The 25,778-nt window shown below is 41.3% G+C and overlaps 1 long non-coding RNA gene across 2 annotated transcripts in view; it reads left to right on the top strand.

Moving 5' to 3' along the window:
- The window catches only part of LOC124718895, a 31,709-nt gene extending 22,983 nt beyond the window's left edge, over window positions 1–8,726 (top strand). The window contains exon 6 of one of the 2 annotated variants that reach the window (XR_007005933.1): window positions 7,675–8,726. This is a non-coding gene — a long non-coding RNA (uncharacterized LOC124718895). The remainder of the gene's footprint in view (window positions 1–7,674) is intronic. The other variant, XR_007005932.1, reaches the window with a different exon arrangement.
- The last annotated feature ends 17,052 nt before the right edge of the window (window positions 8,727–25,778 follow it).

Here is a 25,778-nt window from a genome sequence, read left to right as displayed (position 1 = left end):
CACCTCAAACCCACGATTTCTATAGATGTGGATTTTAAAACTGACCCACCATTGTAAGACTGTTGTAAATATTGAAGGAGAATATATTATTCATGACTAAAGTCTCTGTTATGTATATCTGTTGTTCTTATTTATGGATTCTGCTGTAGCTTCTTGATAGAACAATTCCATATTGAGGGTTGAATAACACTTGCGCACTTTTTTGCTCTACTGATTTTTATTTGTGTGAACTAGTTTTCGGCTATTTGACCATCTTCAGATAACTACTGGCTATTGTTTACAAGGAGCTTGTGTTCTTATGAACCAAACATTCTGGACTAAGATACAAGGCACTTATATACGATCTTTAGTTGTGGTGTTGTCTTTGGAATTGTCAAACGGGTCTTTTGACATTTTGTTCTGTAAAACTGTTCTTTAACATAAAAATCACTTTTTGTGGTTTGTCAGTACCACGTATGACAACAATTAGAATTATATCTAAAAACAAAGATGATGTGACTTACCAAATGAAAGTGCTGGCAGGTCGACAGACACACAAACATACACACAAAATTCAAGCTTTCGCAACAAACCGTTGCCTCATCAGGAAAGAGGGAAGGAGAGGGAAAAACGAAAGGATGTGGGTTTTAGGGAGAGGGTAAGGAGTCATTCCAATCCCGGGAGCGGAAAGACTTACCTTAGGGGGAAAAAAGGACGGGTATACACTCGCGCGCACACACACACACACACACACACACATATCCATCCACACATATACAGACACAAGCAGACATATTTAAAGACAAAGAGTTTGGGCAGAGATGTCAGTCGAGGCAGAAGTGCAGAGGCAAAGATGTTGTTGAATGACAGGTGAGGTATGAGTGGCAGCAACTTGAAATTAGCGGAGATTGAGGCCTGGTGGATAACGGGAAGAGAGGATATACTGAAGAGCAAGTTCCCATCTCCGGAGTTCAGATAGGTTGGTGTTAGTGGGAAGTATCCAGATAATCCGGACGGTGTAACACTGTGCCAAGATGTGCTGGCCGTGCACCAAGGCATTTTTAGCCACAGGGTGATCCTCATTACCAACAAACACTGTCTGCCTGTGTCCATTCATGCGAATGGACAGTTTGTTGCTGGTCATTCCCACATAGAATGCGTCACAGTGTAGGCAGGTCAGTTGGTAGATCACATGAGTGCTTTCACACGTGGCTCTGCCTTTGATCGTGTAAACCTTCCGGGTTACAGGACTGGAGTAGGTGGTGGTGGGAGGGTGCATGGGACAGGTTTTACACCGGGGGCGGTTACAAGGGTAGGAGCCAGAGGGTAGGGAAGGTGGTTTGGGGATTTCATAGGGATGAACTAAGAGGTTACGAAGGTTAGGTGGACGGCGGAATGACACTCTTGGTGGAGTGGGGAGGATTTCATGAAGGATGGATCTCATTTCAGGGCAGGATTTGAGGAAGTCGTATCCCTGCTGGAGAGCCACATTCAGAATCTGATCCAGTCCCGGAAAGTATCCTGTCACAAGTGGGGCACTTTTGTGGTTCTTCTGTGGAAGGTTCTGGGTTTGAGAGGATGAGGAAGTGGCTCTGGTTATTTGCTTCTGTACCAGGTTGGGAGGGTAGTTGCGGGATGCGAAAGCTGTTGTCAGGTTGTTGGTGTAATGCTTCAGGGATTCCGGACTGGAGCAGATTCGTTTGCCACGAAGACCTAGGCTGTAGGGAAGGGACCGTTTGATGTGGAATGGGTGGCAGCTGTCGTAATGGAGGTACTGTTGCTTGTTGGTGGGTTTGATGTGGACGGACGTGTGAAGCTGGCCATTGGACAGGTGGAGGTCAACATCAAGGAAAGTGGCATGGGATTTGGAGTAGGACCAGGTGAATCTGATGGAACCAAAGGAGTTGAGGTTGGAGAGGAAATTCTGGAGTTCTTCTTCACTGTGAGTCCAGATCATGAAGATGTCATCAATAAATCTGTACCAAACTTTGGGTTGGCAGGCCTGGGTAACCAAGAAGGCTTCCTCTAAGCGACCCATGAGTAGGTTGGCGTACGAAGGGGCCATCCTGGTACCCATGGCTGTTCCCTTTAATTGTTGGTATGTCTGGCCTTCAAAAGTGAAGAAGTTGTGGGTCAGGATGAAGCTGGCTAAGGTAATGAGGAAAGAGGTTTTAGGTAGGGTGGCAGGTGATCGGCGTGAAAGGAAGTGCTCCATCGCAGCGAGGCCCTGGACGTGCGGGATATTTGTGTATAAGGAAGTGGCATCAATGGTTACAAGGATGGTTTCTGGGGGTAACAGATTGGGTAAGGATTCCAGGCGTTCGAGAAAGTGGTTGGTGTCTTTGATGAAGGATGGGAGACTGCACGTAATGGGCTGGAGGTGTTGATCTACGTAGGCAGAGATACATTCTGTGGGGGCTTGGTAACCAGCTACAATGGGACGGCCGGGTTGATTGGGTTTGTGAATTTTAGGTAGAAGGTAGGGGTGCGGGGTGTCGGTGGGGTCAGGAGGTTGATGGAGTCAGGTGAAAGGTTTTGTAGGGGGCCTAAGGTTCTGAGGATTCCTTGAAGCTCCGCCTGGACATCAGGAATGGGATTACCTTGGCAAACTTTGTATGTGTTGTTGTCTGAAAGCTGACGCAGTCCCTCAGCCACATACTCCCGACGATCAAGTACCACGGTCGTGGAACCCTTGTCCGCCGGAAGAATGACGATGGACCGGTCAGCCTTCAGATCACGGATAGCCTGGGCTTCAGCAGTGGTGATGTTGGGAGTAGGATTAAGGTTTTTTAAGAAGGATTGAGAGGCAAGGCTGGAAGTCAGAAATTCCTGGAAGGTTTGGAGAGGGTGATTTTGAGGAAGAGGAGGTGGGTCCCGCTGTGACGGAGGACGGAACTGTTCCAGGCAGGGTTCAATTTGGATAGTGTCTTGCGGAGTTGGATCATTAGGGGTAGGATTAGGATCATTTTTCTTCGTGGCAAAGTGATACTTCCAGCAGAGAGTACGAGTGTAGGACAGTAAATCTGTGACGAGGGCTGTTTGGTTGAATCTGGGAGTGGGGCTGAAGGTGAGGCCTTTGGATAGGACAGAGGTTTCGGATTGGGAGAGAGGTTTGGAGGAAAGGTTAACTACTGAATTAGGGTGTTGTGGTGCCAGATTGTGTTGATTGGAATTTTGAGGTTTTGGAGGGAGTGGAGCTGGAAGTGGGAGACTGAGTAGATGGGAGAGACTGGGTTTGTGTGCAATGAGAGGTGGTTGAGGTTTGCTGGAAAGGTTGTGAAGGGTGAGTGAGTTGCCTTTCCGGAGGTGGGAAACCAGGAGATTGGATAGTTTTTTGAGGTGAAGGGTGGCATGCTGTTCTAATTTGCGGTTGGCCTGTAGGAGGATGCTCTGAATAGCCGGTGTGGATGTGGGAGAGGAAAGATTGAGGACTTTTATTAAGGATAGGAGTTGACGGGTGTGTTCATTGGCTGAGTTGATGTGTAGGTGAAGGATTAGGTGGGTGAGGGCAATGGATTGTTCAGTTTGGAACTGGTATAGGGACTGATGGAAAGAAGGGTTGCAGCCAGAGATGGGAACTTTAAGTGTGAGTCCTTTGGGGGTTATGCCAAATGTCAGACAAGCCTGAGAAAATAAAATATGCGAGCGTAATCTGGATAGGGTGAAGGCATGTTTGCGAAGGGAATGTAAATAAAACTTAATGGGGTCGTTGTGGGGGTGTTGTGAGGGTGACATGGTATTAGAAGGTGGAAAGTGTAACATGAGGTTTAAATGAAAATGAAAGATAAAAATATATGGGGAGAGATAAGGGTGAACTAGAAAGTAACTGGAGATCTGGTATGAAAAAAGGCGAAAAAGTGTTGGTTAAGTTGATCCTGTGGTGAACTTGGGTTGGTAGACAGTGATGTGCATGAAGGTTAGGTGGTTGTGTTGCCGCTAAAACACGTTAAAGGACGGGGAAATTCGGGAAAATTTCGAAAAAACGTGTGAATGTATTAAAAGGAGTGGTGTTGTGGTGAAAGATTACGAAAATGGGGCTAACAATTGTCTGACGAAGAAATAATGACGTTAAAACCTGTGGGGAGCGGCTAAAAATGATCAGTGATGTGCGAAAAACGGAAGTGGAAATAAAGTGAAAGTTATTAGAACTAGCCAAAATGGTTGTTTAATACGTGAAAGCAGCTGTTATTGAACTAGAAACGGTGGATTTTATAGCAGCGGTAGTGTTGAAAGTGGAAAATAAAAATTGTTTGGTTATGGTTTGGAAGTGGGTTACGTATTACTGAGTATATATAGGCGGGATAAAATTGTATTACGGTAAAAAGGGGAAGGTGAATACAAAGTGGAGACTACTGGTAAAAACAGAAAGAGAAAAGAAAGAGAAAATAAGACGACAGGAAAGATTTCGAAATGCAACAGCGACAATAACAAACGTAATTGTTGGGTTCAAATTAATGATATGGTTATAATAGAGGGAAACATTCCACATAGGAAAAATATATCTAAAAATAAAGATGATGTGACTTACCAAATGAAAGTGCTGGCAGGTCGACACACACACAAACAAACACAAACATACACACAAAATTCAAGCTTTCGCAACAAACTGTTGCCTCATCAGGAAAGAGGGAAGGAGAGGGAAAGACGAAAGGATGTGGGTTTTAAGGGAGAGGGTAAGGAGTCATTCCAATCTCGGGAGCGGAAAGACTTACCTTAGGGGGAAAAAAGGACGGGTATACACACACCCACACACACACACACACACACACACACACACATATATATCCATCCACACATATACAGACACAAGCAGACATATTTAAAGACAAAGAGTTTGGGCAGAGATGTCAGTCGAGGCAGAAGTGCAGAGGCAAAGATGTTGTTGAATGACAGGTGAGGTATGAGTGGCGGCAACTTGAAATTAGCGGAGATTGAGGCCTGGTGGATAACGGGAAGAGAGGATATATTGAAGAGCAAGTTCCCATCTCCGGAGTTCGGATAGGTGGTGTTAGTGGAAAGTATCCAGATAACCCGGACAGTGTAACACTGTGCCAAGATGTGCTGGCCGTGCACCAAGGCATGTTTAGCCACAGGGTGATCCTCATTACCAACAAACACTGTCTGCCTGTGTCCATTCATGCGAATGGACAGTTTGTTGCTGGACATTCCCACATAGAATGCGTCACAGTGTAGGCAGGTCAGTTGGTAGATCACGTGGGTGCTTTCACACGTGGCTCTGCCTTTGATGGTGTACACCTTCCGGGTTACAGGACTGGAGTAGGTGGTGGTGGGAGGGTGCATGGGACAGGTTTTACACCGGGGGCGGTTACAAGGGTAGGAGCCAGAGGGTAGGGAAGGTGGTTTGGGGATTTCATAGGGATGAACTAAGAGGTTACGAAGGTTAGGTGGACGGCGGAATGACACTCTTGGTGGAGTGGGGAGGATTTCATGAAGGATGGATCTCATTTCAGGGCAGGATTTGAGGAAGTCCACATCCTTTCGTCTTTCCCTCTCCTTCCCTCTTTCCTGATGAGGCAACAGTTTGTTGCGAAAGCTTGAATTTTGTGCGTATGTTTGTGTTTGTTTGTGTGTCTGTCGACCTGCCAGCACTTTCATTTGGTAAGTCACCTCATCTTTGTTTTTAGATATATTTTTCCTACGTGGAATGTTTCCCTCTATTATAACAATTAGAATTATTTAGAATACACATTATTACAAATTTACAATTTTTTGGTATTTGTTGTGAACAGTTGCAACTGTCTGCAGCTTGCAACCAGTACTGAAAAATACTATCAGTTGAGTAATTTATAGACTTTTATGACAAATTTGGTACCCCTTGCATCTCTACACTTCTTCCTTATCCAGGACGTCATCTGTCATGGCTTGGAAGACAGGCTGTCAGTGTGGTCAAGACACTCAAATCTGTTGGTCTCAGTCCTGAGTTGCTCCAAAACGTTGTAGTAGGGACAAATAAGATTGACTTGGTCAGAAGCTCTTTTGTTTGTTGCTGTGGTTAAGCTGTATGAATCCTTACCAAACTCTTGTTTAAGACATCATTAATTTGCATTATTTCGTGACACAGGGTCAAAGTAGATTGAGCCAGAACAGCATTCAGAATAACACAACACTGACATGTAGTAATAAGAGATCATACTAAATACTCTAGCAGTATGTTGTGCATTACATAAAATTTTAAACTTGAGCTGAAAGGAGACTCTGTCTCATATATGGGGTCCCAACAACTGATGTTGCATCCACTATCTGTCGCCATAAGTTTACATCTAACCATGCTTTCCCCTCTTCTTGCACAGTGAAACTCTGCTTTTACATTTTTCATGGAACTTTAAAAAGCAGTGTAAAATGTGGGAAATAATGTTTAAAGTGGTGAAAGTTACAAATATGATACTCCCTTCGCATTTTCATAGCTTATGTGTGATATAGGTACACATTAGGCATCAAAATACTCATCAGGGACCTGTTTATTATCCAGTACTCTCTTTAGCCGCTGATGTAAGTGGAATGGGTAACTGTCTGGGAAGTAGAAACATTTGACTTATAATCACTATCGATGTTTTTTGAAAGTCTGCAACTGTGTCATTCATTACTTAAGAATGAAACACTCTACCATTCATGTAGTTTTTCATGCTTAGCTCGACACTTTTCGAGAATTTATTCTCATTGTCAAGTGCAAATATTTATGTAAGTGTTTTGTGTGAGGTTTGCATTTTAAGTGTTTTTTGTCTCTTGCACTTTAGTTGTTTTTTTAAGGTTATAAGGTATTGTTCCTCCTCCATTACGCAGAAAACCACATACACATGTAAACCATCACTTACATTGTTTGTGTGTGAAACCTCACAAAAAATACTTCCAGAAGTATTTGCCCTTGACAATGAGAACAAATCCACGAAATGTGTTTTACTAACCATGAAAAGATTGGTAACAGGTGCAGTGTTTCATTGTTTAAACAAGAAACATTTGAGCAGCGCAAAAAGGTCTGAACTAGTGCTACACGTGGCCAGACAATGAAAATATGAAATATGCTGTTGCCTGCTAGGCAACAAATGTGTGTCCGAGGTATTATTCTGATCACGAAGTTGTGAATGTGCATTAGAGGCAGTTTGTAAACTGTTGTGATCGGTCATTATTCGAACGAACCTATTAGTTATTAGTTATTCCTATCAGCTACGACATCAAGGAGAGCTTGGTGGCAACAGGAGATAAACCACAAATTTTCTGGCATTTATCAGTTCAGATCTGTTGAGTAGAGCACTCTGGTGTCAAGTAACATCATTGCTTAACATTTGAAAACATTACTTGAAGGCCAGTGTCATTTTAGCCAATTTAATCGGTTTTCTTTACATGAACATTGTTTCATAAATTGTAAATTGGGGGAAAATTATACATATGTTCACGCAAAATAGGGAGCAAATTAACATTGTGAACGTAAGAAATTTGATGGGAGAGATAAAAAAAAATTTAAACAGTGGGAGAAACATTAATTCCGGGAATGTAAAAGTGGGGTTACACTGTATTTCTCTTTGTCTCCTTTACTCCGTGTAACCAGGCAACCTTCAGTCTTCCTCTTATTTTTCTTCCCAGAGGATGGTACATCAAAACCTCCTTCGTTCATCTGTCATTTGCATTATATGTCTCGCTTGTATATGATTAGTACCTGGATCTGTCTTCTGTCACCAGTTACACACAGAAATGGCCAGTGAGTGCGGGACTGTCTGTCTGCCGGTCTATGCCACACACACAGCTGGGTTGGATGCTCTCTGAAAGAAGATAGAGGGGCTGTTATGCGCGCAGTGGCTAGGACCTCGATGGCCGTCAGTGTGTCCTCCTAGGAATCCCACCAGCTGTATGAGGAGGTGGCCGTCGTCGGTGTGAACACCGTCCCGCAGTAGGAGCGGTAAGTCTACATCGAGGTCGTCATCTCCAAAGAGCAGCTCGACCAGTTCGAGGGGAGGTTTCTATGTGGTAGGCCGTACTGCTTTGAGTGACCAGTATGTGAGAAACCACTGTACTGGAGGTACTGAAATGTAGCACCTGACATTTGCTGTTGTGCCTCCCATATATTATGTAAAATGGACTATGGTACAGATTGTTTTTGCTGATATTGTTACCATCACCTGCAGTGATACATGGAGGGAAATTGGCTGTTACTGTTAATAAGTTAATGTTGTTGCAGGTATTATCCATTTTGAAATTTTATGCTTATATTAGGTGTCAAAATGAGGATTCGAATTGTTTCTATAATGACAGTAATATTTATCTAACATGACTTGCTTTGTATTGTGGTATGTTTATAACAAGCTTCACTCTTACGCTAATGAGTTAGACAATAAGCCCAGAGCATATTGTTTTCATGATTGGTAACTGGAGTTGTGAAACTACCATAGGCTACCAGCAGCATGCGTAGTCTGTGTGGCAGTTTTCCTAGCTTTGGTCAGGTAAGGTTGTACCCACATTAACTGTACATCATGTGTGTTACATACCTATCGGGTGTTACCTCGTAACGGTCACTTCTTTACATATGCAAATGGTGTCTTGCTGCCCCATAAACTGGAAGCGGTTTTCCATCTAGAAATTGACTGAGGATATGTTAATGGATAGGTAACATATGGAACATGTTTTTTCTATGTGGTTATCCTCCTGTCTGCTACATAAGAATAAACAGTATCGACAAAAAAACTTACATCAATTTTTAATTCAGATTTTATCTGAAAATTGTTGATTTGTAACATAAAATAGAGGGATGTTGGAGTAAAACTGAAGAAAACCATACAGATTTATCATATAACACTAGAAAACACAATTACCTCAACAAAAAGATGAAAAGGCTGACATTGGCAGTGTTTAATTCAGATGTTATTTGAAAATTGTAGATCTGTAACGTAAAAGCAGGGGGATACTGTAGTAAAACTAAAGAAAACAATACAGATTTACCATATAGGCCTAGGAAACACAATTTCCATAACAAAAAGTGTATCACTTTGTTTCAGTACTTCATTGAACTTGAACGTGACATGTTTCCATTAATTTCAGAAATGATTATCACATTTATCTGTAATAACAGAAAACACTTGCATTTGAGCATGATGATGAACATTTTGTTGAGCACAAAATGCCAATATCTACGTAATTTTTATGTTTCTCCATATGAACTCTACTTTCATCAAAAGTAATTGCTGTGGTTACAGAAAAGCGCAGAAGTTACGCGATCCGCTACAGTAAAATCCCACTTCTACACTTTTCAAGGGACTTGAAAAAATGGCATGAATTGCAGGAAAATGTAAAATGTGGGAAATGACTTTTTTAAGTTTTACTGGTTATGTATAGGGCCCGTTTATGATATATGTAGATAATAGGCAACAAAATACTCGTCAGGGAATGATCAGGGAATGTTTATTGTTTACTAAAGGTTATCTGAATTTAGTGCTGTGTTTAGCAGGTGACATGACATTCACCGACGCTTTAGCACAACAAATCGCATTAAAAATAACACAAACCAAGCAGTTGCCTTGTTGGTTTATGTGTTTGCAAAGCTAAAGTGATGCAATTGGCAGTTTTAGTTTCTATACTTGATGGTTTCTATACTTGATGCTTACGAAAAGTGCAGGTCAAGTGTATACTGCATTAAAGCTCTCTCTAAACTGCATTATTCTTAGTGTAACTTTCCTCCGAAAGTGACATCAGCAGATGTATACAGTACCAGCCAATTATCTAGCCGTTTGTGATTTTTTAAATATAGGTGCGTGAAATATTGTAAAGTGTGTTAAATGTGGCACTACACTACAGATCAATCTGTTGCTGTAGTCTTTATTTCACATTTACTGGCTTTGTCAGTTCATAGCCAAATTATCACTTTCAAATCAACGTAGACATCGGGGTTATGATAGAGATCGGTCTGTATCCAGAATCAAGATTAAAGGGAAGGGAACCATACTACATTTCAGCGTTTCAAGCACACATATACAAAGCATTGATAAGCCATTTTTATTTATTATACTAACCTTCAATTTCAATGGTCTATAAATCATGAGAAAATGGATACGGTAGTTACTACTTTTGGGCAAAAAAAATCCAAAATTGTGAGTTGTTTTAATTTTTTCTGATGAATTTTTTCAGTGAGGTTTTTGAGCTCGTGAAGACAATATAAAACTTTGTCATCAACATCTGGAGCTGAAATATATTTTTTAATTCTTTCCACTGCTACATTAACAACTGCAAATGAGGGATTCTCATTGTCCTCTTCACTATCACTGTCAGTGTTACTTTCTGCATTTACTTGTGTGTGAAAGTCGATCACATTATCAACAGAAACACTTTCCAGAGCGACAACATCATTATCAATGTGTATGAAATTATGAATGGGATGCTGCAGCTGCAGCTTTTCCCATGGTGAAACAAGCAGTTTTTCACCATTGTCACTAACACTCGGGTCTGGTGCGTTACATCCATTTCTGTTGTCGGCTTCAAGGAATCCTGCTTTTCGGAAGCAATTGGAGAGGGTGGCACACAATATAATGCAAACCATCTAAAATTGACACTCTAAAGGAGGCTGGGTCTTTCCCAACCTCCATCAAAGTTAATGCCTTCTGCACAATCGTCTTCCTATAGTGTGTTTTGAAGACATGGATAGTACCCAAATCCAAAGGCTGTAATTTGCTTGTGCAGTTTGGTGGCAGAAACTCTAATTGCACATTACGTAGACACATATTTCTGGGATGCGCAGGGTAACAGTCCACTAACAAGAGAATTTAAATGATTAACGGAAAATCTCACTTACCTCAGCTCAGTACAGCCGATAGATACACAAAGCAGAACAGAAAATTTACGTATCCTAGATTTTGGAACTTTGTTCCTTCGTCAGGGAGGAGAGAGGGGTAAAAAAGGGGAAGAAGGGAAAGTGGATTCAGTTACTCACGTCCCAGGTTATGAAGCTACAGGGGAAAGGTAAACAGGGAGGGTAGCAAAGATGGAGGCATGGGTGCCAGAGGGAAGCCGAAGATATTCTACTGTAAGTACTGTGCCAGCTTCAAACCAAAGAGGATGCATACAGAAGTAAAGAGGTATATAGTATAAAGATAAACACAACTATGTAGGATGAAAAGATGCGTGAATGGCTAAAGAGGAAAGGGAAAGAGGAGAAGACTGTAGAGTGAATGGGAGTGAGTTTGGTTAACGTAGGTTCAGTCCAGGGGGATGACGGGATGAAAGGATGTGTTGGAGTGCAAGTTCCCATCTCCGCAGTTCCGAGGGACTGGTGTTGGGTGGGAGAAGCCAAATGGCACGTAGGGTGTAGCGGGTTCCTAGGTCCCTAGAATTATGCTGGAGGGCATGCTCTGCTACTGGGCATTGGACATCTCCTAGGTGGACAGTTCGTCTGTGCCTGTTCATGCGCTCAGCCAGTTTAGTTGTCGTCATCCCAATGTAAAAGGCTGTGCAGTGCAGGCATGTCAGATGATAAATGACGTGTTTTCACATGTGGCCCTGCCTTGAATTGTGAATTGTGTGTGTTTTACCAGTAGCGGGGCTGGAGGGCTGGAGTAGGTGGTTGTGGGGGGGTGGGGGGGGATGCATGGGGCAGGTTTTGAAGCGGGGTCGGTTACAGGGCTAGGAACTGCTGGGTAGAGACGGTGGTCTGGGAATATTGTAGGGTTTGACAAGGATGTTACGGAGGTTCTCAGTAATACACAAAATGTACGACAGTGTGCAATCGAGTCTCACAGCCGAAACGCCCCAACATATGTTTGAAGAGGTTGCCATTAGCTTGGGAACACTGCTGTGCACGCTCCATCGTGGATCCACTTATGGCTGGTCAGTGTTTGTAGTGTTATTGCAGCACATGCAGCAGTAATACGGACTTTTGTGTCACTCATTTTTGTTGCGACATGCTGATACACATCTTTCACGTGTCCCCAGAAAAAAAAGTCCATGGGGGTGAGGTCCTGCAACCGTGCTGGAAATCTCTGAATGGGACTGCCCCGTCAAATCCATCAGTGTGCGAATTGACGGTTTAATGCCTGTCGTGCCACCGTGGCATTACGTGCAGGGCATCCATCGTGTTGGTACAACAATATTTGACACAAATGAAGGGGTAGGTCTTCCATCAGTCCAGGTAAGGTGCACCTCAGGAACTGCTCGTACTGTCACCTGTTAAGAGTCCGTCAATGAAATATGGGCCACTGACGTGGTGTCCTACAATACCGCACGACACATTGACACTCCACCTACAATACCGCACGACACATTGACACTCCACTGACGTTGATGTTCAAACTGGGGAATCAAGTGTGGGTTTTCTTGTAACCACTACTGCATATTATGTAAGTTAACATTCCAATGGTTTGTAAATGTGGCCTCATCGGTAAACAGTACCTCACGCATACAGTTGTGGCCTTGCTGCAGAACCCACTGACAGTATTCCAGTTGACTGTGAATGTCGTTGCCGCAGAAGTCTTGATGTAGTGCCACAAGATAGGGGCGGTATCTGCCTGTGCAGGATAGCATGACGTTTGTTCGAGGGATTCTTATCTGTCTCTCCATTTCACGAATACCTGTATGAGGGTGTATTATAGCAGCTGCCAGAACAGCTACCTCTACTGCTTCGTGTTTAAAGCCTCTGCTCCAGATCCGCGTTCTCGGAGACAACCGCCCTGTCGTATGAAGCCTTTTAACAATATTCAACAAATTAGGGTGGGTCGGGCGATGTCTACTAGGTTACTGCTGGCCGTAGACCTGTGCCGCACATGTGGTAGTTTGGTGACATTCTCTGTACAGTAAGAACTATTTCCTCATTTGTGAATACCATGTCGAATGCCTAGAAAATCGCAATAATGACACCATATACGGTGTACAATACACCGGTGCCATGTACCAGTTCGTACTTCCACACAAAAGAACCTGCTTCATAGCGAGCCGTTCCCACACACAGCACCGATTGTGACTCGTTCCTGTACTCGGCTGCAGAGGCGAAGGGTTGGAGCGGTGTGCACTGGCCTGTACTGATCCGTAGTCTCCATGTAGATAAATACAGCACACAAGAGGGACGCTATTATTTACATGTCAGTGTTTGTGTGACAGGTATCCTTATTATTACTTTCAGCCCTCATGATAACAGTGAAAGTAAGAACACATACATCAACCACATCGCGATTACGAGCAACATGTGGGTCACGCTTGCATCGCTGGAAGTGCAATAACAGCTCATTTCATTCATTTCGTGTATCAGTTTCGCATTCCAATTTCTTAGTATGTAATTGATGTATTGCGATGCAATCAGTGCCATTATTATTGTGATTTCTCATGTTAATTGCCTATCAAATAATATGAAGTGTCCATTAAAAAACATAAGTTTGTGGTGAAACCAATATTTGCACACAGTTAGAAATGTCTCGCAGTATTTACTTTTTGCGAGTCCCCGCCATACATTCGTACCTGTGAAAGCTGTTTTCAATATCTATTGTGGTTCCAGAGATATTGGTGGAGAAAAGTTTAGGTGGGACACTGTGTGTGTGTGTGTGTGTGTGTGTGTGTGTGTGTGTGAGAGAGAGAGAGAGAGAGAGAGAGAGAGAGAGAGAGACCGACCAAAGGAATCGGAGACAGTTTTAAAGCAGTTGGCTGTTGTAGAACTGCATTGCAGGTTAAAAGGGCGTTACTGCCTGACGACTTGTATTTATTGGTTTCTCTTTGGTGGCTACCCATGCCATTTTCTTCAGCTGTAGATTTGTTTCTCCTGCACTGCCACAAATTGCTGATTGTCAACCAGCCCCAACTTCAGGTGATATGCTTATTTCAGGATGCCCCTATGTGTATCTGACATAATTCTGGGAAAAGTGGAAAAAAAACTGTTTTAATATTTTATGGGGCATTTCCTTAATTGTTTGCAATGACCATGTGAGAGATACCACTATAAACAATTATTCTGGTGTACTATATACTCAAATATTGGTTCTATTTATTGACCGGAGCTGAATATTTCTCTTGGACATAGTACTTTTTCTGAAATAGTGAGAAATAAAAATCTTAAAACCTTTACATCACTCAAGCAAACTGTTTAATGAACACGTTAAGTGCAAGGGGGGTATGAAAAGTTCTCGGAATGGAATAGAAAAAAAGTACTTGCATCACTGAAACTTTTTTATTTTTCAATTTAGTCTCCTTGTAGATTAATGCACTTGGTCCTGTGATGTTCCAGTGCCTTGATCCCATCTCAAAAATGAGTTTCCTCCAGACCTGCAAAATAGTTGTCAACTCCGGTATCAATTCTTCGTTTGGAGTGAATCTTCATCCACCAAGAAAAATATCCAGTTTTGTGAAGAGACGGAAGTGTGATGGAGCCGTATCAGGTGGATAAGGGGGGTGTGGCAACAATTCATACCTTAGTTCGTGTAATTTTGCCATGGTGATGGCACATGTGCAGGTGCGCATTGTCTTGATGGAAGATGACTTCCTTCCTTGCTAAACCTGGCCTTTTTTCACGTATCAAGTTGAAATTTGTCCACGTGGTTAACATACTATTCTCCAGCAATTGTTTGCCCAGTGGGGAGATAATCTACAAACAGAATCCCCTTCACATCCCAGAACACTGCTGCCATGACCTTTCCTGCTGAAGGAATTGTCTTTGCTTCCTTCAATGGCAGAAAATCAGCTTTGATTGTTGTTTTGTCTCTGGGGTATAGTAGTGCATCCAAGTTTCATCTGTAGTCACAAACCGGCGCAAAAAGTCTTGTTCGTTTCTCATAAATCAGGCCAAACATTGTTCCGATATGTCCATTCTCATGCGTTTCTGATCCAGCATTGAGAGTTGCGGCACCTATCATACAGATATTTTTTTCATTTCTAATTATTCAGTTAAAATATGATATACCCTTTCAGATGACATCTGGCAAGTGTGAGCAATTTCACATGCTTTCAATTGGTGCTTCTCCATGAACATTTTGTGCAATTTTGCAATGATTTCTGGAGGGGTGACACATCTTCGCCAACCACTGCGTTGATCATCATCTAAGCTCTCCCGACCACATTTAAATTCATTTGTCCATTTGCCAACAGTTGAATATGAAGGAGCAGAGTCCCCCCAGTATATTCTGGAACTTGGCTGAATGTCCTTTGCTTTCATACCTTTCATTACGAAGTACTTAATCACTGCTTTAATCTCAATTTTTTCTCCATTTTCACAAATCACTACACAGGAACAACAGAGCCATGTCACCACCACAGCTCTCTTCCAAGAGTACTGACGTGGAATGTGTTTACAGGCAACAGTTCAATGGATATCACATGAACAGTGCGGTGCACTAGCGTCGACCTCTCATTGTTATTCTGAGAACTTTTCAAACCCCCTCATAAATGTTGGAGACAATATTTAAAGAATTTGCAGTTCATGAAAACAAACTGTTTATCAAATGGCAAAGCACACATCTTGTGTGTCCAGTGCTCCTGCAGCAGTTGGCCTGTGACAAAAGGTATTACAGGATTCTAGGATTCATCTTTACTATTAAGATCTAGAAAATGTGTGAGAATTGATAACTGATCATCTTGACTAATGGATTCAAAACTCTTAGAACTGCATGTACGTGGGTGCCCGACAGATTTTGCTGATAAAAGGCTATCTCGGTAATTGATATGTACCAATTCGTTTAGTTTAGCGATTTTAATTATATTTTGCTCGTACTGCTCAGGATGACATAACCTATCCTCTTCCTTTTTGTGTGGATGGGTTCAAATTCACAATTGATTCACTTGTATTGATAGCATATAAGATACGATGAGGAGGACACATCATCACATCCTACTGCTTGCTCTACAACAACAAGACTTTTATACAAACCAGAGATGTATTATTTTTGTCATTCTTCCACCTTTTCTGACAATCACAGCAGCTCAATAAAGTATGTGGAGTTACGGTTCAGAATCGTTGAGAGCAAAAGTGCCCTATGTCCTGGACATTGGGTTCATTTGAAATCAACGAGAATTTCTCTGCTGTTCATTTCGACTATTCAATAAAATGCAGAGGTCCTTTCCACACTCAATGAGGATTTGACCCCTAAAGGAATGTTCATAGCTTGAAGTGTCATAAAAGTGGACTTAGCGCCCTTCTGAAATAAGTGATTCAAATGCATTTGACAAGCAATATTTAATATAAATTTCAACATTTTACTTTCTTGGGTATGTAAGGTTTGAATCTCCATTTTTTTTTTTTTTTTTTTTTTTTTTTTTGAATCAATGTGTACAGGTAATGTGGCATGAAGTATTGATTTCATGTGAGGTTACTCGAAAATCTGTGTATTATAACTAATTGAGAGAGTGTCCCAGCAGGTGTACAACAGCTTCTTTACTGTCTTTCTGAAAACCAAATAATTGTTCATCACAGTTTATAATTACAAATTAACTCCACGTCCTCTATGGTTCGAACCAACTTGTGGTTTATAGCCATCATTCATGTTGCTGCTGGTGCCCCCAGGCACCATAACGTTTACTAAATGGTAGAATGGTAGTTTCTTTTGAGCCTCTGCTTTAACAATAGGTAGAGCTTTATCTCTTGTCAGTGATGTTTCTTAGCCACTGAGTGGAATTATAAAAACCTCTAGTTGGTAATATCTTGTCTTTGTTACCTTGTCTGTTAAGAGGCATTGGAGGTAAAGAGGGTGTTTGGAATCTGACAGTTTGTATTTATTGGTTCTTATTTTATATTTATTCTATCACACCATGTGCCTACGTCTGCTAATTCCTGTGCTGTAGATTCCATTCTTCTTCACTGTCACTAATTGCTTACACCACTTCATATTTCAGTTCCTGTCTGTCGTAGAATTTCATTAAAGGTTATGAGGCTGTTTACAATCTGATGACTCCTATTTATTGGTTTTTCTTTGATGTCTATTTCACCATACAGTTTGTCTGCTTCTGCCAGTTCTTGGGCTGAAGATTAGTTTCACCTGCACTGCCTCAAATTGCTGACTCCACATCATATTTCATCTCCTCTTTGTCATAGAATTGCATTGCAGGTGAAGAGGGTGTTTATAATCTGATGACTTCTATTTATTGGTTCTTTTTTGATGTCTATTTCAGTGCATGGTGTGTCTGCCTCTGTCAATTCATGGGCTGTAGATTCCTTTCTCCTTCACTGCCACTAATTGCTGACTCCACTTCATGTTTCAGTTCCTCTCTGTCATACAGGGTAGGCCAGAAGGCAGAGTAGGATCAAACATGTAAATAACTTTGTTAGTTGTGAACCAATTGTATTGATATTCCATACACTCAATGTTTAACGTATGGAGATTATGTATGGAAGACAGCTTCCTTCGGATGACCTCCATATGCAGCCTCACAAAGTCATCCTCTTTAGATTGCATTGCTCATAACAATAGTAATGGTCTCTGGGGTTAATGCTCAAATTCCTGCATGGATATTCTCCTTGAGCTGCTAAAATATACGGAGATTATTCATGTACACATGTTCCTTAAGATATCCCCACAGGAAGTAATTGGGGGTGATGAGGTTTGGGGAACGTGATGACCAATTAATATGGGAATTTGTTGAAATTATCCACTCACTGAGCAGTTGCCTTAGAACGTTCATTGTGGATCTGGCTGTATGGAAGGGGGGTTCTCCATCCAGAAACCATGTTTTGGAATGGGAGTCGAAGCTCCTGTGCTAATCTCACATGGTTCCTCCAGATGCTCCTGTCTTGTGCTGTCTCTTGCCAATTATTTATTCCCAATCTTTCGCACATGCAGTCAATTTCATTATGCCATGTACTCCTGGTTCTCCCCCTTGGTCTTTTGCCACATGACTTCTCCCTGAATATTTGGTCTTCTTTCATTCTCATCAGATGTCCAGCCCATTGCAATCTTCTAACATTTATTATGTTTACTATAGTTGGTTGTTGTGATAGCTCATGGATTTCTATGTGTATCTTCTCTTCCAGCATTGTGATTCATTGTCATAAAATGGACCCAAGATTTTTCTACAAACTTTATCCTCTAACATTTGTAAATGGTGGTGTTCTGTTTTCATTAGGCTCCATGTTTCTGCCCCATAGATTGGAACTGGTCTGATGATTGTATTATATAACTTTATTTTAGTTTTTCTAGTCAGCAGTTTGGACACTAAGAGATTTTGTATTGCATAATAGGCTCGATTAGCATTTTACAGTCTCGCTTTTATTTCTACCTGTCTCTGATTTTGTTCATCTGTCACTGATCCCAGAAATATGAACTGTTCAACACGCTCGAATTTGTGTTCACCAACTACTAGGTGTGATTGGTTATCCCATTGATCTCTACATCTTTGAACTATCATGTATTTTGTTTTCTCGTCATTTACTTTCAGGCCAAGTCTTGATGCTTCTTTTGCAAGCTCCTCAAATAATTGCCTAATGTGTTTCACTGTTTCCAATGAGCACTATGTCATCTGCATATGCTAACATGTTAATTTTGATTTTTTTGTAGGATCCCAGCAGGTACCAGTTTGTTTCCTCACAACTCTTTCTAAAGCTATCTCCTTGTCTTAATCCAGTTTTATTTTTAAAATGGTCAGACTTTAATCCATTTAGTAAAACCCTGCTTGTATTTTCATCCATGCATACCTTGCATAGAGTTATCAATTTAATTGGGAAACCAAATTCAGTCATTATATTCCACAAACTTTGTCTATGGATGGAGTCGTAAGCTTTCATGAAATCGATGAAAGCTTATCACTCCATCCATAGACTGATTTTCAACTGGAGAACATAAAAAAATTATCAATCAATCCCGATCTCTCTCATCAGTAATTGACAGAACGTCAGCATTATCAGTTTTGAAGAACTAAGGCCCAATAACAACTTCCTGTTAGGTCATCCCACACCAAACCGTGCACTTTATAGGGTTCAGTTGGCACTGATGAATTATCTTTGGATTTGCTGTACCCCAGAACTGACAGTTCTATTTATTGACGAAGTCATTCAGATGGAAATGAGCTTTGCCTGACATAATAAGTTGAAAAAATTCACTGTTTTCTTTGGCTAATTCTCGGATGTGAATCACCAAATTTTAGCTCAGTTTGTGGTCCATGGGTTTCAGTTCCTGCTCTAACTGTATTTTGTGTGGAAACATCTTTAAATCATGTTTTAGAATCCTCCTTAAGGATGTTTGAGACATCTCTAATTCCCTAGAATGTCTTCTCATTGAAGTTTCTCGTTCTTCTTTGACACTGGTCCTAACTCTTTCAGTGTTCCATTCCTTGCGAGCCGAATGTGGTCTGCCAGTAGATGGAAGCTTCGTCACAAAACCCTTTTCCATGGAGCGTGACATTAGTTTCTGAATCATCATTGCCGAGGCTCTGTGTCTGATTTGCAAATGTTTGCCATAACCTCTTTGCATCAGAATAATAGATCTGTTATTTTGAAAATAAAATCCCAGTATTTTTAGCTGTTCTCCTTAGTGTAATTCATCATGCACTATCTCCAAATCATCAGTTATGATACGCAGCTGTAACAAAAGAAGCAGAACCATTAGCAAACAAGATATATACAGGACGAGTCAGAAGTCGCAGTACACCCTGTTATGTTAAGAACCTTACAGGAATGAGGAAACCTGAATATTCCGGTACGGTATGGGTGAAGTGGTCTCTCTTTTACAGTGTATACTGAACATGGGTGCCATCTTAAACTTGGCCATCTTGAATGTATGACTTTTTTTTGAAAGAGGGTCGTGTGATGTATCACATAACGTCTGCATTTTCTGAGAAGTTCATTCCTGTAAACAGTTTACAAGTGGCAGTTACGGTTCAAACACATTTTCATTGGAATTACAGGCTGGACTGTTCTCCATCACGGACAGTCATTTAATGTTTTCAACATAGTGTCCCTCTTGACCAACGCAAGTTTGAAGGTGCTGAATCCAATCGTCGTGCACTCAGAGAAGGATTTCTGCAGAAATGCTTGCACATGCTTCTTCATTGTTTTGCTACAGATGGTGTCTGTTTCTTATTTTTCTCTATAGATAAGAGTTGCTTCAAATGACCTCACAGATAAGAGTCAAATGGTGAGAGATCAGGTGATCTGTGTGGCCATTCCACAGAACCACATTGGCCAATCCAGTGACCAGGAAATTGACCATCTAATCACAAATGAACAACTGCTCTGTAGTGTGGTGGAGCCCCATCCTGTTGAAAGTAAGAAGGAAAGCTGCCATTTTCATTCAGAACTAAGGGAAACACCAATTCTTGCAGCATTTCCAGGTGGTGTTGAGCATTTAGGTTCTCATCAATGAAAATGGGTCCAGTTACATGGGTACATCATATTCCACACCACACAGTAACCTTCATGTCAGCAACTCTCTTGGAAGGTTCCATCCAGTGTGGATTGTGGTCACTCCAGTGTCTGTGGTTGTGACGGTTGACATCACCACAGACAAAATGGTCTGCCTCATTACTGAACAAGATACCTTGGTGAGAAAGGTGGATCTTGTGGAACTTACTCTAGGGTCCACATGCAAAACTGCATATGTCTCTGCTAGGTGCTGGAGTAGCTGAATCTTGAATGGATGCCATTGATAAGCTTGAAGGATTCGTACGATTGATGACGACTTGATTCCATATTTTGCTGACGGACATCATGTGCTGCAGTGTGAGCTCTTCACAAAGGCTGCCAAAACCATTGTTGAAGTGGTCTTATCAGTAGTGGATAACCACTCCATGCCATGTCAGCCTTAGTCGCAGTTTCTCAGAATGTGGAAATTCAGCACCTGACAATTTTGTGTGAAACTGGAGGACTTTCTGGGTGCCGGTTGTTAAAATCTGCTGCTACGATATGGAAACTCTGTTCTCCAGACATCAAAGTGATATCAGTTCTCTTCTCCTTGGTCAAAGCCATCTTCAGTTACCTGCAACAAAAAGAGTGTTGTAACTTTTGAACCATAACTACTACTTCGAAACTCTTTACAGGAGTGAACTTGTCAGAAAATGCTAATGTTATCTGATACAACAAGGTAAACAATCAATTTTTGATAAAATTATTTAATTGGATAGATAAAATTATTTAATTGGATAGGTAAAAAATCTACTCACCAAGCGGTGGCAGAACACACACGTAAAAGACTATTGTGATTGGCAAGCATTCGGAGACAGTGGCTCCTTCTTCAGGCAGAAGGGTTGATAGGGAAGGAAGAAAGGTGAAGGAAAAGGACTGGAGAGGTCTTGGGAAAGGGTAGATTTTGGGAAAGTCATCCAGAACCATGGGTCAGGGGAGACTTAGTGTACGGGATGAGAAGGAAAGACTGATTGGGGACTACATCGGACGAGATTTGAAAACCTGAGAGCTTAAAGATACGAGGCACTTAGCTTCTCACTCTCATTAACTTGTCCACGATGTTTTAGTAGCAATCTTTGTCTTGTATATTACCCTGTCTTCAGACTTTAAGCTCTCAGGTTTTCAAATCTCGTCTGATGCGGGCCCCAATAGTCAGTCTTTCTTTCTCATCCCGTACTGTAAGTCTCCCCTGACTCATTGTTCTGGGTAACTTTCCCAAAGTCTACCCCTTTCTCAAGGCCTCTCCAGTCCTTTTCCTTCACCCTTCTTCCTTCCCTTTCAACCTTTCTGCCTGAAGAGGGAGCGACTGGCTCCGAAAGCTTGCCAATCACAACAGTCTTTTATGTGTGTGTTCTGCCACTGCTTGATGAGTAGATTTTTTTATCCATCCAATTAAATAATGTTTATCTGATATATCAAATGACCCCTTTTCATTTAAAAAATTGAGTTTGATTCAAGATGTTCTATTACAGGATGGCACCCATGTTTGGTACATACTGTAAAAGATGGACCACATCACCCATACCTTACTGGAATATTCAAGTTTCCCCATTCCTGCAGGGTTTTTGACATAACAGGGTGTATTGCAACTTTTGACTGGTCCTGTACACATTAAATCCGTCTCTGCCTTCTGGCCCACTCTATAGGTAGGCCACATGGTACCACTTAACCCATTATGTCCGAAATTAATTTTAAAAAAATACAAAAAATGTTCATAACCATAACTAGAGAGATGCCTGTAACTAAAAACTATCAGTACTTTTCTTTTCACACTCCTCACTTTCTTCCAACAATGCATTGCCATATATCAGTGCTGGTTCATACAGAGGAAAATAATACTCCAACGCACTTTTCATCCCATACTAGCTTTTATTGCTTACATGACATGAGAAATTTCATTATTTGCATGAAATATGAACATACAATAATATTTTACATGTGTTTATATCTTTTTTAAATTTTTAAATGGTAATTTTGAAAACATTTTATGCATAGTTCAGTTTCACACTTCGAGTATGCAGTTTGACCAATTGTGGAGCTGTTTTCACCAGCACATCTACTTTTTCTTCACTTAAAACTTCCGGGCTGATAGGCCGTGGTCGAAGTATGAAACTATCTCCTGACGTTTCGTCTCCGACTGCGGGAGACATCGTCGGAGGTAAAGCGACGAACTGTGAAGAGAACTCGACGAAGCGCTGATTATATAAGCAGTACAGAGGGCGCCACAGTCGATCACGTGGCGTAGGCTATGAGATTGTCTCTGGTAATGCCAACATTCTCGATTGAAAGTAATCGATCGTCACGCTTGCGGTGCAACGCTGACATCCAAATCTTATCCAGTTTAACACCTTCGTCTTTCCTGTTAAAATTATTACGATGTTTATCAATCTCGATAGCCTCTCTATACAAGCGTGCATAATAATGTGAGGTTTTTGATATGACGCTCGTCTCGCTGAATTTTATTTCCTGATCACCTTCCTGGTAAACATGTTCCGCTACGGCCGATTTATCCGTGTGACCCAGGTGGCAATTCCTCTTATGTTCAACAAGACGGGTGTTCACACTTCTCTTTGTGGTGCCGATGTAAACCTGTCCACAACTACAAGGAATTTTATATACCCCCGGTGTAGCCAAAGGGTCTCGTGCATCTTTTGCCGACCTTAAAAATTCTTTTATTTTTCTGGTGGGTCTGAAAATAGTTTCTACCCCATACTTGCCTAAAACTTTCCCAATGCTGTCTGTGACCTTACTAATGAACGGAAGAAAAACTTTGCCCTTGGACGACTGTTGTTCGTCATTACTCCTGATTCTCTGCCTAGAGTGAAGTGCTCGATCTATATCCTTGCTAGAATAGCCATTCTTCACGAACGTTGACCGTAGATGTTCAATCTCATCTTTTAAATAAACAGGTTCACAAAGTTTGTACGCCCTGTCTACCAAAGTTTTCATTACACCTCTTTTTTGTCTAGGGTGGTGGTTCGATTCTTTGTGTAGATAACGATCAGTATGTGTGGGCTTTCTATGCACCTTATGGCCCAACGTTCCGTCCCGTCGTTTAATCACAGACGCATCCAGGAAGTTCAATTGCCCATTCCTTTCTGTCTCCATAGTGAATTGGATTTTCGGATTAATGCTGTTTGAATGTGTTAGGAAGGCATCCAACTCCTCTGCTCCGTGTGTCCATACTTCGAACGTGTCATCGACGTAGCGATACTATCTGGCTGGTCTCTTACTGGCAGTCTGCAACGCCTGTTGTTCAAAAGTCTCCATAAATAAGTTAGCCACAGCAGGACTGAGAGGACTGCCCATAGCCACCCCGTCAATCTGTTCATAAAAGTTATTATTGTATTGAAAGTAAGGTGTGGTGAGGCAGTGTCGGAATAATGCCACAATATCGGTAGGAAAAATATCTGCTATGCATAAGATAGCTTCGTTTATCGGAATCATGGTAAATAACGACATGGGTCAAAACTGACGAGGATATCATCCGGGCCCACACTCATTTCCTTTAACTTGTCAATGAAATGAGCTGAATTTGTAATATGACTGTCCGTCCTACCAACATAAGGCTGCAGCATTGAGGCAAGGTGTCTAGCTAACTTGTGTGTTGGTCCGCCTATAGTGCTGACAGTTGGCCTCAACGGAATCCCAGGTTTATGAACTTTATGGCTTACCCAAAGTCTAGGTGGATATGCTTCTGTTTCACAAAGCAGCTTCTTATCGTCGGAGCCAAATGAAGACGCTTTCACCAGTCGATTTGTCATTCTTAAAATCTTCATAGTCGGATCTTTCTGGAGTTTTTTGTAATTGGAGGGAACCAAAATATCATTGATTTTTCCATGATAGTCCTCACTGTTCAGTATGACAGTGGCATTACCCTTATCTGCATTAAGAACAATAATGTTTTTATCTTGTAATGCACACTTGCATCCTGGGCCTTTGGATTTTTCTCCATAGTGATTGCAGTAGTAGATGACAATGTAGCGGTGAAATTCTAAGTGAGATATGGTAGGCTGGACAATTCTATGTAGCTGCCATGCATTATGCATGCACACATCAACCAACCATTTTTTACCACAATTCCCGATTCGATAAAGGTTTACATTCAGGTCCATTCGGTCCACGCCTCCCATTGATGTGCTGTATTCTTTGATAACACAGGGCCAGCTAACATTGATTTTCTTTTTGTGTTCTCTGGAATAACGCTGCACCAATGAAACAGGATTCTTTTCATATGATGTCCATGCAACACTTACAACAATATTATCTAACCATTTGGTGTCAGATACACATTAGAAGTAACAGATTAGAAGTAACATATCCTCTTGGCCTTTTCTTTAGAACTGCTTTGCTTTAAAGTGGGCAGTTTTTCAGAATTCTGGTCTCATGGATAGTTCCTGTTCCAGAGAACCCATGAGATCTGTTCCGCTAACAATGGAAATCCAGTAAATAAATTATCAAAATAAAATGAGAAAGGGAGCTGCTGGATATCTGTTTCAGACTCGTCAATCACAGTCACAAGTGGAGCTGCCGATTTTCCAAATCTTTCTTCATACTCTTGAACTGTTTGTGGAATTTTACCCTGATATATTTCAAAATTTATTAGATAACCTGCTTGTGTGCATAAAGACCAAACCTTGTATTCAAACCGCAGTGGTTTTCCCTTTATAAACTGCTTACAGCCATCACGTCCAAAGTACGCTATTGTACTTTCATCGTATGAAAGATTCTGCTCGGGTTGGAAATGTTTTATTTGCTTCCAGATGGTCTGTAATGGGATGTAATTTCCACATTTTATCCCCATCACTTTCTTTTTTCTGACTGTTCTCAAAGTGAAGAAACTGCAGTATCTGTTGAAAGCGGTTTCTTCACATAGCATCCGAGACCATTTCATTCTTTAGATCACCATCATTGCTCCAAAATGATCGTACACATGGGTGATAGTTGTATCCAGTTACAAGTAAAATGCCAATAATAAAGACTTTAAACTCTTCCATGGTAATGTTTGGATTGGGCTTCCCAAGAAATATAGCGTACTTCCCTGACTCATCACAAATATGTTGTAATAGAGCATCATCGAAAAATTTCTCAAATTGTTCATTGGGTGGCATTCCAAAACAATCCTGGTAATTGGCTGGAGGAAATAATGCAGTAGTTGGTTCAGATTCATCTTCCACCCATTTGAAATCTGCGTTCTTGTTGAATGATGGAATTCTACATGTAGACCTTGTTGACTGAACATGTTGTAACTTCACTGAAGGCTTAAGATTGTTTGTTTATAATATCTTCATTATTAGTACTCACAGTTTGTTGAGAACATTCTAAAACTTCAGTCAAAATCTTGTCATCTATTCCAGTTGCTGATTCCACATTTTGTTGTGATCTCATTTGCTCAATAGTCTCAATATGGCTGCCACTTTTCACAACTATTTCACAATTGCCTTTTAACTGTCCACAGCACAAATTATCTGGTAACCCACCTTCTTCACCTTCTTCATCT

Source organism: Schistocerca piceifrons, chromosome 10 (genome assembly GCF_021461385.2).
Source record: "Schistocerca piceifrons isolate TAMUIC-IGC-003096 chromosome 10, iqSchPice1.1, whole genome shotgun sequence".
Taxonomy (NCBI): Eukaryota; Metazoa; Arthropoda; class Insecta; order Orthoptera; family Acrididae; genus Schistocerca; species Schistocerca piceifrons.
The sequence above is the reverse complement of the archived record's forward strand: the minus strand, read 5'-3'. Positions and strand labels throughout refer to the sequence as shown.